Consider the following 14,927-nt stretch of genomic DNA (forward strand, 5'->3'; position numbering starts at 1 on the left):
GAGGTAGGAGAAGGATCTTCCTCCCACTGTGCTTTTCCAGATCTTGAGAACGGCTGCGAGGGTGAGCTGGGAAGAACAGAGGCCATCAGCTTAGCTAGTGGCTGCATGAGTGGTGACTGGAACGTTCAATCATGGATCTCGGATGCTATTTGTACTTTCTGTTCCTCACTTTATGGTATTATTGCACAAACAGGGCAGGCTAAACTGGAATACCTCTCACAGATGAGACTTTATGGGTAAAGATGAATTTTCGGAGATGTAGACCTAAAACGGAAACTGTATAAAGAATTTCTAAAATATTTATTGTATAGAAGCAAAGTATTAGTGGGAAGACATTCGGACCCCAGAGGCTCAAATGATTGGTCCAATAGGTTTCTGTAAAAACTGCTGATAAATTACTGTAAAATCATAAGGAATTGTTTGTATAAGTGCAGAGAACTAGTAGCACTTGTCATGAAGGATTTATTTAAGTAATGAGGAGATATTTCCTCATACCACGGTGCATTGATAAGTTATTCAGATAAAGTTAGCCTAAGGCTACTAAGTGAAGAACATTCCTTCCAAAAACTGTACTTGGCTAGCGATGCTGTCTAGAAAACAACGCACATAGGACAGATTTCAGAAAGCCAACCACCCAGCTAAAAGAAAAATAGCAAACTCCTTGGCACATCCATCTCCGTACAACCCGAAGATACAAAGATATTTTTCTGCGTCAAACTCGTTTTGCTTTAACATTGACCAGCAGGAACCATTACTAGACTGTGAACAACGTTCTAGTAACTCCACACAGCCAAGCAATAATATACAGCTCGTCAGTAGAAATCCAAGGCCCAGGCGTCCAGAATAAGAACGTGCCTTGGTGCCCACTGACGGCAGAAAGGGCAGTAGAGGTGTTGATAACACAGCCTATCATGGGGGCACGCGGAAGACGGCCCTTCATCCTGTGATGACAGCATGGAGGCTTCCTCCAGCAGTGATCTGAACTACCCAAATCCCCAATGTTACTTTAGCTTACTCCGGGCTCTTTTCCTACATCTACCATTTTTTAACACACCCCCTTAATTTCCTTGTTGTTGTTTTTCTCCATACCATGCACTGCAAATCTTTTAATGTGGGAACGAGTATTGGATGCTGAGTGAAGTGATGCTGATTAGAAATAAATGCGCCCAACTTGAAAGACTAGCGATAAACATTCCATCAAAGGATCTGAGACCCAGAGAAGGGCTTCAGCTCACATTTGGAAAGATACAAGCCCCGACAGAGGAAATAGCTTTTTCTTTAATTATTTAAAGGCCTTAATATATGCTAACGCTAAATAAGATATGCCAAAAGTCACTCCTGCCTCCGTTTTGCAAAATAGACCTCACATGTGAAAGTGATTTCCGTGTTTTTAAGGATGCGGCTGTAAAAAAGTCTACAAAGTAGCTTTCAGCAGTTAATCAAAATGCACCGAAATGCGTTCCAGCCAGAATATGGAAGTGGTTTACATATTTTTCCTTAAAGTCACTCGTGTCAAAATTTTGATTCAGAATGTAAGTATTCACTGCAAAGTAATCCTCTGATATTTTAACATTATACCTATTATGCCCTCATTACGAGTTGCCTGGTGCTGCCAGCGTGCAAAGTCAATGCATGTTACTATCCTGTAACATCTGCCAGTACCCTGGAATTGTGAGGTAGAACCCCTGGATTGCCGGATGAATGTGCTCTAAGCGGTTGGTAAATGTGAGTTGGCGAGCAAGTGCTGGGGGAGAAGGGAGGGGCGTTGCCAAGGGAGGGATCAAAGGTGCCCTGGCAAGGGTAAACTCAACATGCTTTGACCCTTACCTAAAAAAAAATGATAGGATATGGGCTTGGCTGCTGTTGCAGGCAAAATCCTTATGCGATTTTTTCAGATGGAATTATTCCACTAAAGCCAGGTCTGGTGGCCCCGTACACAGGAAACCTGGGTGTTGGAACACCTTGCTGGCCATGAGCGGCAAAGCGGTATGCAGTGGCGGCCCGTTCTTTAGGGCGGAGGGGCAACGCCCCCCACCTTTTGCTCCTCATGAAGAGTGTCTGTCAGGCTGAACAAAGGTCAGCCTGACTGACACTCTCCATGTTCAGCTCAGGCAGCCAAGAGTGAGACATGTGCGATTTGTGCACATTCCTGGCTGCCTGAGCTGAACTTTGCTGGGCTGAGGAGGTCACAGCTCCTATGGGTGTGACCTCCTCAGCTCAGCAAAGGTTCAGCGAGGCCCTCCCCTGGGTGACGAGGAAAGCGTCACCAATTGACACTCTCCCTGAGCGCTTCAGTTTAAGCCCTGAAGTACCCAGGGCGAGTGTCAATCAGTGACACTGCGTCACAGAGTGGGTTGGGGTCAGCAGTCTCACTGACCCCATCCCACTCTGTGACGAGGCTGGGACTGCTGCCTTCCCTCATTGGCTGACCTGGGAGGGCAGCAGTCCCAACCCTCCTGGGACCTGGAGGCTGAAGGTAAGTGTGTGTGTGTGTGTGTATGTGTGTGATGTTTTAAATTGAATGTTTGGTGTGCGCTTGCATGTTTGAGTGTTATGAGTGTTGTTAATGGATGTGCGTGCATGTGTGTGTGAAAGAATGAGTGTGTGCGATCTTTTAAAATGAATGTTTGGTTCGTGCGTGCATGTTTGAATGGTATAAGTGTTGTTAATGGATGTGCGTGCGTGCGTGCATGTCTCTGTGTGAAAGAATGAGTGTGTGTGTGTGTGTGTGTGTGTGTGTCCCGCCTGCCCCCCTCCCTCCCTCTTAAAGCTTACGGCCGTCACTGGCGGGATGCCACCCTCCTGATGCGTGAGGAGGCCCTTAGTTCACCGTTTCAATATTACAAGTCTCCGGTCCACCGTAGAGTACTGGCTCACTAAGGTGAACAGATGTCCTGGATTTGCCCGGACAAAGCCAGTTTATCAAGGACTGTCTTGGTGTCTTGACACTTTACTAAAACAAAGATATGTCCCGGTTTTTGAGAGAGTGTCGGGTGAGCAAGCACATTAATCAGAGTGGTGCAGGCTCGTGTTTCCTCGACACTCTCTTGACAGGGACAGAAGGTGAGCGGTTTAAAAGAGCGCTCTCATCACACTACGTAGGAGGATCAGTTGTTTAAGAGGCTGCTGTTTAAAAAGCTGCCTACTGTGCCGCTTCCACTTACTCATGCAGCACAGCAGGATTTAATGACGGATGTTAGACCTGACAGCCTTAGGGTGGTCATCCCCCAACTTTTTGCCTGCCTCCCTCCACTTTTTTGACCCTGTTTTTGCTGGTTTTAGGACTCTGTGCACTTTACCCCTGCTGACCAGTTGTAAAGTGCATGTGCACTCCCCCTAAACATGGTAAATTTGATTCACACCCAATTGGCATTTTTAATTTCCCAGTGAGTCCATAGTATAGTGCACTACATGTTCCCAGGGCCTGTAAATTAAATGCTACTACTGGGCCTGCAGCACTGATTGTGCCACCCACAAAAATAGCCCCTTACCCAAGTCTCAGGCCTCCCATTGCAAGGCCAGTGTGTGCACTTTCACTGCTACTTTGACTTGGCATTTAAAAATACTTGCCTTAAACTCCCCTTTTTCTACATATAAGATAACCCTCAGGTAGGCCCTAGGTAACCCATAGGGCAGGGTGCTATGTAAGTGTGAGAAAACAGGGCTGATTGCAGAGGCCCCATAACTTTTTGCCCCCATTTTCCTCTTTTTGCTGGTGTTTTCCTGACTTTGATGGTGCCCTGGGTACTGCTAACCAGTCCCAGGGCCTGTGCTCTGTGTAAAATCAATATGCAAATTAGGCTAATTATAATTGGCTAAGTTAACCTACCTATAAGTCCCTAGTATATGGTAGGGCATGTAGGTTTAGGGACCACAGCATAGGTGGTGCACACCTAGGTGCACTGCTGAGGTGCCCAGTGTCATTTTAAAGGCAGGCCTGCCTTGCTGGCTGCTTTTAAATTAAAGTTATATGCAAATTCGACTTTGGAATTAAAGGTACTTCCAAAGTCTTAAACTACCTTATTTTTACATATAAGTCACCCCTAAGGTGTGCCCTATGTGCCCCTAGGGCTGGGTGCCATGTAACTATAAGCAGGGACTTTATAAAAATAGATTTATAAGCCCTGGTGAGGTAAAAACAGCCAAATTCGTTTTTCCCTCATTGAAGTAAATGGCCTTCATAGGCTAGAATGGGCAGACTTTATTTTAAATTTTAAAGTCTCCTTAAATGTTACATACCAAGAATTTGGTATCAAATTGATTGTTGTAATAAATCCCACAACTTCCAGTTGTTGGATTTAATATAACTTGTCCAGGTAAAAAGTTTAGACTTTACCTAAAAAGTTGCCAATTTCAGCTCTGCATTGTTTTTGCTGCTGTGCTCTGATTGGCCAGCCTGCAGCAGCTTCTGCCAGGCTGCCTTGATGAGGTGTGAAGTGGCCTGGCTTCACACAAAGGAATGTTCATGGGGGAGAGAATCTCCCCTCAGCAGATGGTGAGGCAGGAAGGGGGAGGGCTGCCAAACTGGTCTTCAAAGGCAGAGAAGGACATTTGCAGCACCCAGCAACACCCCCACATCCTGCAACCCCAGACAATTAGGTGCCCCCTTGATTAGATTAGGAGAGGGCAGGAGAGGGGTGTGTTTATGATTTTTAGCCACACCAGTGGGTGGGCTCAGCCAGATGTAACCTCCAAAAATCAGATTCAGCCATGTTGGATTTTTAGAGACTGTTGCCTTTTGGGATGGATTTTTGCCACACTTCCCAGGAAGTGGTCATCACAGGGGGACGACCCTGTACCTGATTGGAGGATCAGGACCCCCCTGCTTTTCACCCAGGAGCAATGATAAAACTGGCAATCCTGCCCCCACACCTCAGATCCCCACCAAATTTCAAGAAGAAAGAACTTAAGGAGAAGAAGGACTGCCCTGCTGGACCCCTGGCCTGCACCTGGAACCTGCACTCAGAAGGACTGCACCAGCTGCACACTTGGGCTTCACCACAAGAAGGACTTTGCCTGGCTTCAACTGGTTCAAGGAGGGACTCCCTGTTTGCTACAGGTGAAAAATTGCTAACCAGAGTCCCCTGCACCAACTCCTGAAGAAAGCGACCAGCTGACCACTGTCCAGTGGCCAAAAAGGAGTTTGCGCCAGGTGCATTCTGGGAGTTGAAGTCCGCACCCCCCTAGGACCATCACAGAACTTCTGGACCCTTGGGGTGAGCTGTGGACCCCAAAAGAACCTTAAAAGAACATCTGGGTGAAGCCCCAGAAGTTTGGAAAAGATTTGAGAATTTTTGGAAAAAAGCTCCAGAGAGGGACCGACCCGCCGCGGAAATTCTAGCCGGCTTGCCTCAACCGCGACCCGGCCTGACTTCGTGGTTCGTCCCGGTAAAGAAAAACATCCAAAAAAGAGACTAAGTCCGAAGGTAAAAAGTTGACCGGGACCTCCCAGCCATCGTATCCGAGAAGGGCTCCATGGACGTCGGATCAAGATCCAGGTTTACCCCGGTCGAAGGATTTTCATCTCGAAAAAACGACTAAGTCCGAAGGTAAAAGTCTCCACCGAGGAAACCCACATCGCGTATCCGGACAAGGGCTCCAGGAGGTCGGATTCAACTGGCAGGTTCGTCCCGGTGAAGTAAAACTTCAAAATAAAGACTAAGTCAGAAGGTAACTTTTTAACCGAGGCCTCCCGCGACCTGTAGCCGAGCAGGGCTCCATCGCGGTCGGCCTGAAAGTTTGACTTTGCCCCGGTCGAGGTGCAACGAGATGACCCGATTGGCGCTTTTTGTTTCTAAGCGCTAGAAAAGTAATAATTATTTAAAAATTCATATCTCCGGTTCCCCTGAACCGATTTTAATCGTTTTTGTGTCATTTTAAAGATAAAAATATAAACTATTTTTATAAATTGGTTTTGGATTTTTAAACTGTTTCCTGTGTTTTATTTAATTACTGTTTTGTGATATTTGAATGCTTTACACTTTGTCTCCTAAGTTAAGCCTTGACGCTCGTTGCCAAGCTACCAAGGGTTGAGCTGGGATTAATTTACTGAGACCTAACTGTACCTAGGTGGAGGTTAGTGGCTTGTTGCTAGGTGTAGGCACCTACCTGCCCTTCCAATAACCCATTTTCCAACATAATTGGAAGCAGCGACGGGATCCTGTACTTGTGTTCAATATCACGTTACAGTTTTAGGTAAAACAAATTAAAAATCCTTTAAATTGTCCTAGTGCAAAAATTGTTTTTAATTTTTAATTTGGATTAATTTCAATTATTGAATTTTTGTAATTTTTCTAAATTCTTGTTTCCAATTTTTGCAAAAAGTTTTTGTTGACACAAAACTAGGGAACCATGGAGCTTGATCTGGCTAGCCTACCCACACTGACAGTAGTCCAGCTTAGGGGGTTGTGTATTGAAAGAGGGTTGCCTGCAACCACTGATCTCAGGAAGCAAATCCTGATCACATCCCTGACAGCATGGGCTGAGGCCCAAGAGGTAGAGTCAGAAGAAGCTCTAGAGGAGGGAGAAAGAAGGGAGGATGCAAGCTCTAACCACTCAGGGGAGGGAAGGCATCTGAGCCCAAGTGAGGACGAGGAAGAACGGTCCTCAGTAAATACAGTCACTAGGGGCAGATCCAAAGCTAGTGGTGGGAAGGGGGTCCTTTCAGGAGGAGAGAACCCATCCATCAGAGAAAGAGAGCTGGAGGCCCAGCTAGCATACATAGCTTTGGAAGCAGAGAAGCTGGCCCTAGAAAAGAAAAAGTGGGCATACAAAGAGAAAAGAGATGGAGGCAGCGATAAAGAAGCTGAGGTGTCCATGGGTGGGGGAGTTTGCCCCAGATTACCCAAGGGGGTGGTTCCTGCTTATGTAGAGGGGGATGACATAGATAAGTGGCTGGGGGCCTTTGAGAGGGCACTCCAAATGAGAAGGGTTAGGCCTCAATACTGGGGTTCCCTTTTGTGGGAGTTGGTCCCCAACTCAGGGAGGGATAGGCTTCTGACCTTAAGGGGGGAGGAGGCAGATTCATACCCTAGTATGAAGAGGTGCTTAGCCAAGAAGTTTGGTCTGACCCCAGAGCAATATAGAATGAAGTTCAGGGACACCCAGAAGGTCAGTACCCAGTCTTGGGTTGACTTTGTGGACATTTCACTAAAGGCACTAGAGGGCTGGATTATTGGTAACAAAGTAGATACTTATGAGGGGTTATACAATCTGATCATGAGAGAGCACATCTTGACCAATTGTACCCAAGAAAGGTTACGCCAGCATCTAGTGGACTCTAAGCAGACCAACCCTAGAGAGCTAGGGGAGGCAGCTGATGAGTGGTTGAGAACCAGGGTGGTTGTCAAGTCCCAGGGGGGTGACTCCAAGAAGGGGGGGACAGGTCCCCAAAAACCTAAGGAGGGAGGTGGTAAGCCCACCACAGAGACTCCCTCTGTACCCCAGAACCCTAAGAAGGAGGAGAGTAAATCCCACTCCACTCTGACCAGCAGAGACAGTTAGACCCAGGGTTAAAAAAGCTCTTGGACAGTAGGGCTTGCTTTGACTGTCAGCAGACAGGTCACTTCAGAGGAGATGCAGCCTGTCCAAAGAAGGTGGTTAGCACTGGGCTGTCCAGTGTAGCCATAGAGGAGGATTCCTCAGATGATGAAGTCCTCCTAGCATTGAGCTGGGAGACAGGACCAGATGGTAAGCTGGTGATCCCTGAGGGTGGGAGTAGGCACTTCCACCACATTCAAGTGAATGGGATCCCTACCACTGGCCTGAGAGACACTTGTGCCAGTCACACTATAGTGAGTGACCGGTTAGTGACCCCAGACATGTATGTCCCAGGAAAGACAAAGAAAGTCAGGATAGCCACAGGGGAGGTCACCTCCAAACCTGTAGCCATAGTGCCCCTAGAGAGGGAGGGTATCCTTGACTGGATTAGGGTGGTAGTCAGTGCTGACCTTCCCCTAGATTGTATCCTGGGCAATGACCTCCCAGAGGTGAGTCTGGTCACAGATGGGGTGGTCGCCCAGGGCGCCCCCCCAACCCAAAGTCCTGGGGAGTCAGTCCCTACAGTTAGGAGACAGGGGTCCCCAAGAAAAGGAAAGAAGAAAAGGAAGGGTAGGCCACTCTTAAAGAGAGTTCCAGGGAGCCAAGGGCCCTCTGCCCCAGTAAGGGGGGAGCCCAGAGTTGGCACTGGTGAGGCCTCACCTGACCCCAAGGAAGTCCTGAGTAGTCAGGCAGCAGTCCAGATGCAAGGTGTTGCCCCTGCACTGACAGAAGGGAGAGTGGAAGGAGGGTGTCTGCCACAGGAGGTGGTAGCCCCCCACTCTAGACAGCAAGAGGGGTGCCAGGACCCCAAAGATGCCCCTAAAGCAGCTCAGCCACCTGTCAGTGGAGAGCTTAGGGTGTGGTTTTGGGTACTGACAGCTGTCAGTAGCCTCTGCTGGGTGCTAGCCTTCCTGGCAGCACTGTACTTGGCCTGGGAGGCAGACCCCAGGGCCAATAGCAAAGTAGGCCCCCTGACCCTATTGGTCATGGTGGGGTTGCTCAAGTGTTGGGTGACCTCTTTGGGTAAGCTAGGTGTTGCCCTAGCAAAGTTTGGAGTAGGGGAGGTGGGCACCTCACTACCCAAGTTGGCAGAGAGAAAGGAGGAAGACCCCCCTAGAGGAAAGTTTCAGTTTGAGTTGGGTCCTTTTACTGTGGGGATGGCTTCACTACCCATAGGGAGTGACCCTGACAGGTGGATATAAGGCAGAGTAGGCCCTGCAAAGGGACAGCCAGTTTTCTTCACTGTCTTCCTCGCCTAACAAGCCAGGAAGACTCTCCCAGGGTTGGGCTGAGTCTCCTGGGCGTGTGGGCTGGGGGGGGGGGTTGTGTGAGAAAACAGGGCTGATTGCAGAGGCCCCATAACTTTTTGCCCCCATTTTCCTCTTTTTGCTGGTGTTTTCCTGACTTTGATGGTGCCCTGGGTACTGCTAACCAGTCCCAGGGCCTGTGCTCTGTGTAAAATCAATATGCAAATTAGGCTAATTATAATTGGCTAAGTTAACCTACCTATAAGTCCCTAGTATATGGTAGGGCATGTAGGTTTAGGGACCACAGCATAGGTGGTGCACACCTAGGTGCACTGCTGAGGTGCCCAGTGTCATTTTAAAGGCAGGCCTGCCTTGCTGGCTGCTTTTAAATTAAAGTTATATGCAAATTCGACTTTGAAATTAAAGGTACTTCCAAAGTCTTAAACTACCTTATTTTTACATATAAGTCACCCCTAAGGTGTGCCCTATGTGCCCCTAGGGCTGGGTGCCATGTAACTATAAGCAGGGACTTTATAAAAATAGATTTATAAGCCCTGGTGAGGTAAAAACAGCCAAATTCGTTTTTCCCTCATTGAAGTAAATGGCCTTCATAGGCTAGAATGGGCAGACTTTATTTTAAATTTTAAAGTCTCCTTAAATGTTACATACCAAGAATTTGGTATCAAATTGATTGTTGTAATAAATCCCACAACTTCCAGTTGTTGGATTTAATATAACTTGTCCAGGTAAAAAGTTTAGACTTTACCTAAAAAGTTGCCAATTTCAGCTCTGCATTGTTTTTGCTGCTGTGCTCTGATTGGCCAGCCTGCAGCAGCTTCTGCCAGGCTGCCTTGATGAGGTGTGAAGTGGCCTGGCTTCACACAAAGGAATGTTCATGGGGGAGAGAATCTCCCCTCAGCAGATGGTGAGGCAGGAAGGGGGAGGGCTGCCAAACTGGTCTTCAAAGGCAGAGAAGGACATTTGCAGCACCCAGCAACACCCCCACATCCTGCAACCCCAGACAATTAGGTGCCCCCTTGATTAGATTAGGAGAGGGGTGTGTTTATGATTTTTAGCCACACCAGTGGGTGGGCTCAGCCAGATGTAACCTCCAAAAATCAGATTCAGCCATGTTGGATTTTTAGAGACTGTTGCCTTTTGGGATGGATTTTTGCCACACTTCCCAGGAAGTGGTCATCACAGGGGGACGACCCTGTACCTGATTGGAGGATCAAGACCCCCCTGCTTTTCACCCAGGAGCAAGGATAAAACTGGCAGACCTGCCCCCACACCTCAGATCCCCACCAAATTTCAAGAAGAAAGAACTTAAGGAGAAGAAGGACTGCCCTGCTGGACCCCTGGCCTGCACCTGGAACCTGCACTCAGAAGGACTGCACCAGCTGCACACTTGGGCTTCACCACAAGAAGGACTTTGCCTGGCTTCAACTGGTTCAAGGAGGGACTCCCTGTTTGCTACAGGTGAAAAATTGCTAACCAGAGTCCCCTGCACCAACTCCTGAAGAAAGCGACCAGCTGACCACTGTCCAGTGGCCAAAAAGGAGTTTGCGCCAGGTGCATTCTGGGAGTTGAAGTCCGCACCCCCCTAGGACCATCACAGAACTTCTGGACCCTTGGGGTGAGCTGTGGACCCCAAAAGAACCTTAAAAGAACATCTGGGTGAAGCCCCAGAAGTTTGGAAAAGATTTGAGAATTTTTGGAAAAAAGCTCCAGAGAGGGACCGACCCGCCGCGGAAATTCTAGCCGGCTTGCCTCAACCGCGACCCGGCCTGACTTCGTGGTTCGTCCCGGTAAAGAAAAACATCCAAAAAAGAGACTAAGTCCGAAGGTAAAAAGTTGACCGGGACCTCCCAGCCATCGTATCCGAGAAGGGCTCCATGGACGTCGGATCAAGATCCAGGTTTACCCCGGTCGAAGGATTTTCATCTCGAAAAAACGACTAAGTCCGAAGGTAAAAGTCTCCACCGAGGAAACCCACATCGCGTATCCGGACAAGGGCTCCAGGAGGTCGGATTCAACTGGCAGGTTCGTCCCGGTGAAGAAAAACTTCAAAATAAAGACTAAGTCAGAAGGTAACTTTTTAACCGAGGCCTCCCGCGACCTGTAGCCGAGCAGGGCTCCATCGCGGTCGGCCTGAAAGTTTGACTTTGCCCCGGTCGAGGTGCAACGAGATGACCCGATTGGCGCTTTTTGTTTCTAAGCGCTAGAAAAGTAATAATTCTTTAAAAATTCATATCTCCGGTTCCCCTGAACCGATTTTAATCGTTTTTGTGTCATTTTAAAGATAAAAATATAAACTATTTTTATAAATTGGTTTTGGATTTTTAAACTGTTTCCTGTGTTTTATTTAATTACTGTTTTGTGATATTTGAATGCTTTACACTTTGTCTCCTAAGTTAAGCCTTGACGCTCGTTGCCAAGCTACCAAGGGTTGAGCTGGGATTAATTTACTGAGACCTAACTGAAGCTAGGTGGAGGTTAGTGGCTTGTTGCTAGGTGTAGGTACCTACCTGCCCTACCAATAACCCATTTTCCAACAGTAAGTAAAAGGCAGGACATGTACCTATGTGTTTTACATGTCCTGGTAATGAAAGACTCATACATGTGTTTTCCACTACTGTAAGGCCTTCTCTTCTCATGGACTAGCATTTGAACTGCCCTCATATACTTTTAAGTGGTAGATTCTGATCTGGGAGGAGTAGCCCTGTCACAGATAGTGCTGCCAGAATGCTAATAGGAAATCCTACTTATTGGTGAAGTTGGATTTAATATTACTATTTCAGAAATGCCACTTTTAGGAAGTGGGCATTTCTCTGCACTTACTGCCATCTGTGCCTTACAGCCCTGTCTCCAATCCACATCTGGTCTGTGCTGGTTGACAGCTCCCCTTGTGCATTCCACCCAGACAACCATAAACACAGGACACTCAGTCACATCTGCATACTGAATGGGTCTCCCTGGGCTGGAAGGGTGGAGTTGCTCTCTCTTACACTTAAAAGGCCAGTGGCCTGCCTTCACACAAAGGACTGATAACCCCCCACATGGAACCTGGCAGACAGGGCTGGGCTGAAAGGGGAACTTGTGCACTTCAAAACCACTCTCTAAAGTTTCCCCCACTTCATTGGCATTTTTGGGTACGTAAACTGGATCTCTGACCCCACCAAATCAGACACTTCTGGATCTACACCTGAACTCTGTCAGAGACTGTCTGGCTGCCCAAAGGACTCATTTCAACAGCTTTGCTACAGGACTGCTTTCCTGCTTCTTGCCCTCTACCTTCCCCAAAAGTGCTCTCCATGGGCATGGATTGAGTTTGCCTCCTGTGTCTGAAGTCTCAGGGCCAACAAACACTTTACCCCTTCAGGAAATCCTAGTGTGTCAGAACAATTGGCGCAACGCCTATAGGAATCGACGCAGCAAGTGCATCACGGCTGGAAAATTGCTGCATCACCGACTGGAACAACACAGTGCCAGACTCGCAACTGGAAATCTGACACAGCCCCTTGCCTCGCGGCTGAAGAATCACTGCAGCACCTACCGACGCAGCACCTGCTCGTTTTTACCAGTGTGTCCTGGATTTTCAATACATCATAATTGGGTGTCCAAATATCCTGCATCGCAGTGAGGACTCAAGGCTGCGCTCCAGGAAATTGACACCTCACCTTGCAGCTTGGAAAGAAACGAAGCATCGTCTGCTCTGGAAAAACCAACACAGCACCTTCTTTTTCAGTGCATCCGCTATTCTGTGGCCCCTGCGCATCGTGATTTTTTATGTTTCCCAGATACTGTGTGTTACAGAGATACAACCATTAATTCTTAGGGATTGAGACTCTTTTTAACCTTTATAAAGTGATTTCTCAACTTGTGCATATTGGATTTGTATTGTTTTTATCTTATTTTATTCAGATGACTATTATTTTTCTAAACCAGTGTGGCATGTTTTTGTGGTGTTTTCACTGTGTTACTGTATGAGGTATTGCACAAATACTTTACACATTGCCTTCTAAGTTAAGCCTGACTGCTGAGTGCCAAACTACGAGAGGGTGGGCACCGGTTAATTTGATTGTGTTGTGACTTACCCTGACTAGAATTGTGGTCCCTCCCTGGCCAACTGGAGACACAAGTTCTAACAATGGGTAACTAGGTGTCCACTCACCCTAAACCAGGATCATAAGTAGCCTGCTCCTGGGTCTCATCACAAGAGGAAAGTATAATATTATATATATTTTTTTTCCAGAATGAAAAACTATGACACAGTCATAGAAATAGGTCTATGTCTTGGCCATGCCTGGATTATGGTCACAGAAACACTACAGAGGTTTCTTCTGTTTCCCTGCCTGCAGAGATTCTATAGGTCTCACAGAGAGGGAGCAGCATCTTTATCAGCTCCCTCTCTGTGACAGCAATGCTGGCTCCCGCAGGAGGTGGGAAGCCAGGTGGGACCGCTGGGGCCTTCAGGTGCCCGCGGTCCCCAACCATTTTGACTGGGTGCCCCGGGGTGCACCCAGATGACATGGCCGGGCTGGGATGGGGTCCCTGGGGCTGAAATCGTCAGGAGGGGGGGCCCTACGGACATTCTGCCAACTCCCGCTGCACATGGGCAAAGGCAGGACTTGCACAGTGTGGGGTTGGAGGATTGGAGGGCTTGGCTGCAGGGCCTGTCCGGAGGCCAGGCCCTGTGGTCACCCCCACTGAACACAGCCGAAGGCCATGTACAGCGCACGGTTGAGTGGTTATAGAGGTCTGGCCGAAGGCCGTGCGTGGTGGTAGTTGGGTTAACGTATAGTAATGAAAATTACTTTACAATAAAAAAAACATAGAAATTCAATGGGAAAAACCCAAAGGTTACAGGGATGTTATAGTCAGGCTCACATTTTAAACTTGCAAAACCATAGAAATTCACCTGTTATAGTTATAGTTATCTCAAGTAACTATAACTTGTGCCCTACGGTAACTATAACTCACACCCCCTTGCCTTGCACTGCTAATTACCCCACAAAGTACGGCATTCATGACATCTTTGTTAACATCATTGATAATATCAATTTAATGTTTGCAGTAACATTTTTGACAAATAAAACTATGCATGGTGTGGGCACGAGTTAAAGTTACTTGAGATAACTCTAACAGGTGAATTTCTATGGTTTTGTATGTTTAAGATGTGAGACTAACTATAACATCCCTGTAACCTTTGTTTTTGTATGTGTATGTAAATATACATTATATATATATATATATATATATATATATATATATATATATATGTTTAGCATAATCCCTCTGTGTGGATAGGTATGTTTTATTGTAATCCTTCTGTCCTATTCATATTTTTATGACTGTGTCCCGGTTTCTCATTCTGAAAATCTGGTCACCCTATGCCTTCCCACTTTCACTTATCCATTTTTCAGACTGGCTTTGTTTGAAGAGGTTTTCAAACTTATCTAAAGAAAAAACTGTGGTCCTGATTCACTAGGTTGTATTGTTTACATATATACAAATGATGCACAAAAATGACATGTTGGTAAAAACCCATTGATCTTGATTTACAGGAATTTTATTCCTATGCGCGTGCAACTTAGTTATAGGAAGAGTCTACTAGTTTGTTGTCTTTTTTGTGGGTCTGGTGCCTCAGTGGAGTAATGCATCAGAATCCGTGACTGACACATGATCACGTATTCCACCAGCTTTTCATCCATTTGAGGTTGATGGGTAAAAATAAAGATGCGTTATTCAGTGCCAAGGGTTCAAGGTGTGTAATAGAAATACAATAGAAATACAACAAGTTATGTTTTGTTGGGGACCTCTCCAACATATTGAGAAAAAAAGAAAAAAGGTATGTTCCTGGTTTTGTCACCATCTACAAACTGATATGTTTTTTAGGTGTATTCATTTGGCTGGAAAACACCCAGCTGAAAATGTATTCGGGTGAAGACCAAGAATAAGTCCTTTTCCAGTGCAGGATGGGAACAGAGTCTGCTTCATAGGAGTGCAGGGGAAGGTATTCTTCCACTGGGAAAATATATTTTCCTTGCAGAGAAATACAAAAAGAGTAAAAAGAAATGCTTATACATATTCTTGGCATGCATGGTTCTGTTCCTGCCAAGAAAGTACGGAAGTAAAGAT

The 14,927-nt window shown here is 46.8% G+C and overlaps 1 protein-coding gene across 2 annotated transcripts in view; it reads left to right on the forward strand.

Moving 5' to 3' along the window:
* PRKCE (protein kinase C epsilon) overlaps positions 1-14,927 on the forward strand; it is a 1,050,532-nt gene that overhangs the window by 946,915 nt on the left and 88,690 nt on the right. The window lies entirely within an intron of this gene.

The sequence above is a fragment of the Pleurodeles waltl genome, chromosome 5 (assembly GCF_031143425.1).
Source record: "Pleurodeles waltl isolate 20211129_DDA chromosome 5, aPleWal1.hap1.20221129, whole genome shotgun sequence".
NCBI classification, from domain to species: domain Eukaryota; kingdom Metazoa; phylum Chordata; class Amphibia; order Caudata; family Salamandridae; genus Pleurodeles; species Pleurodeles waltl.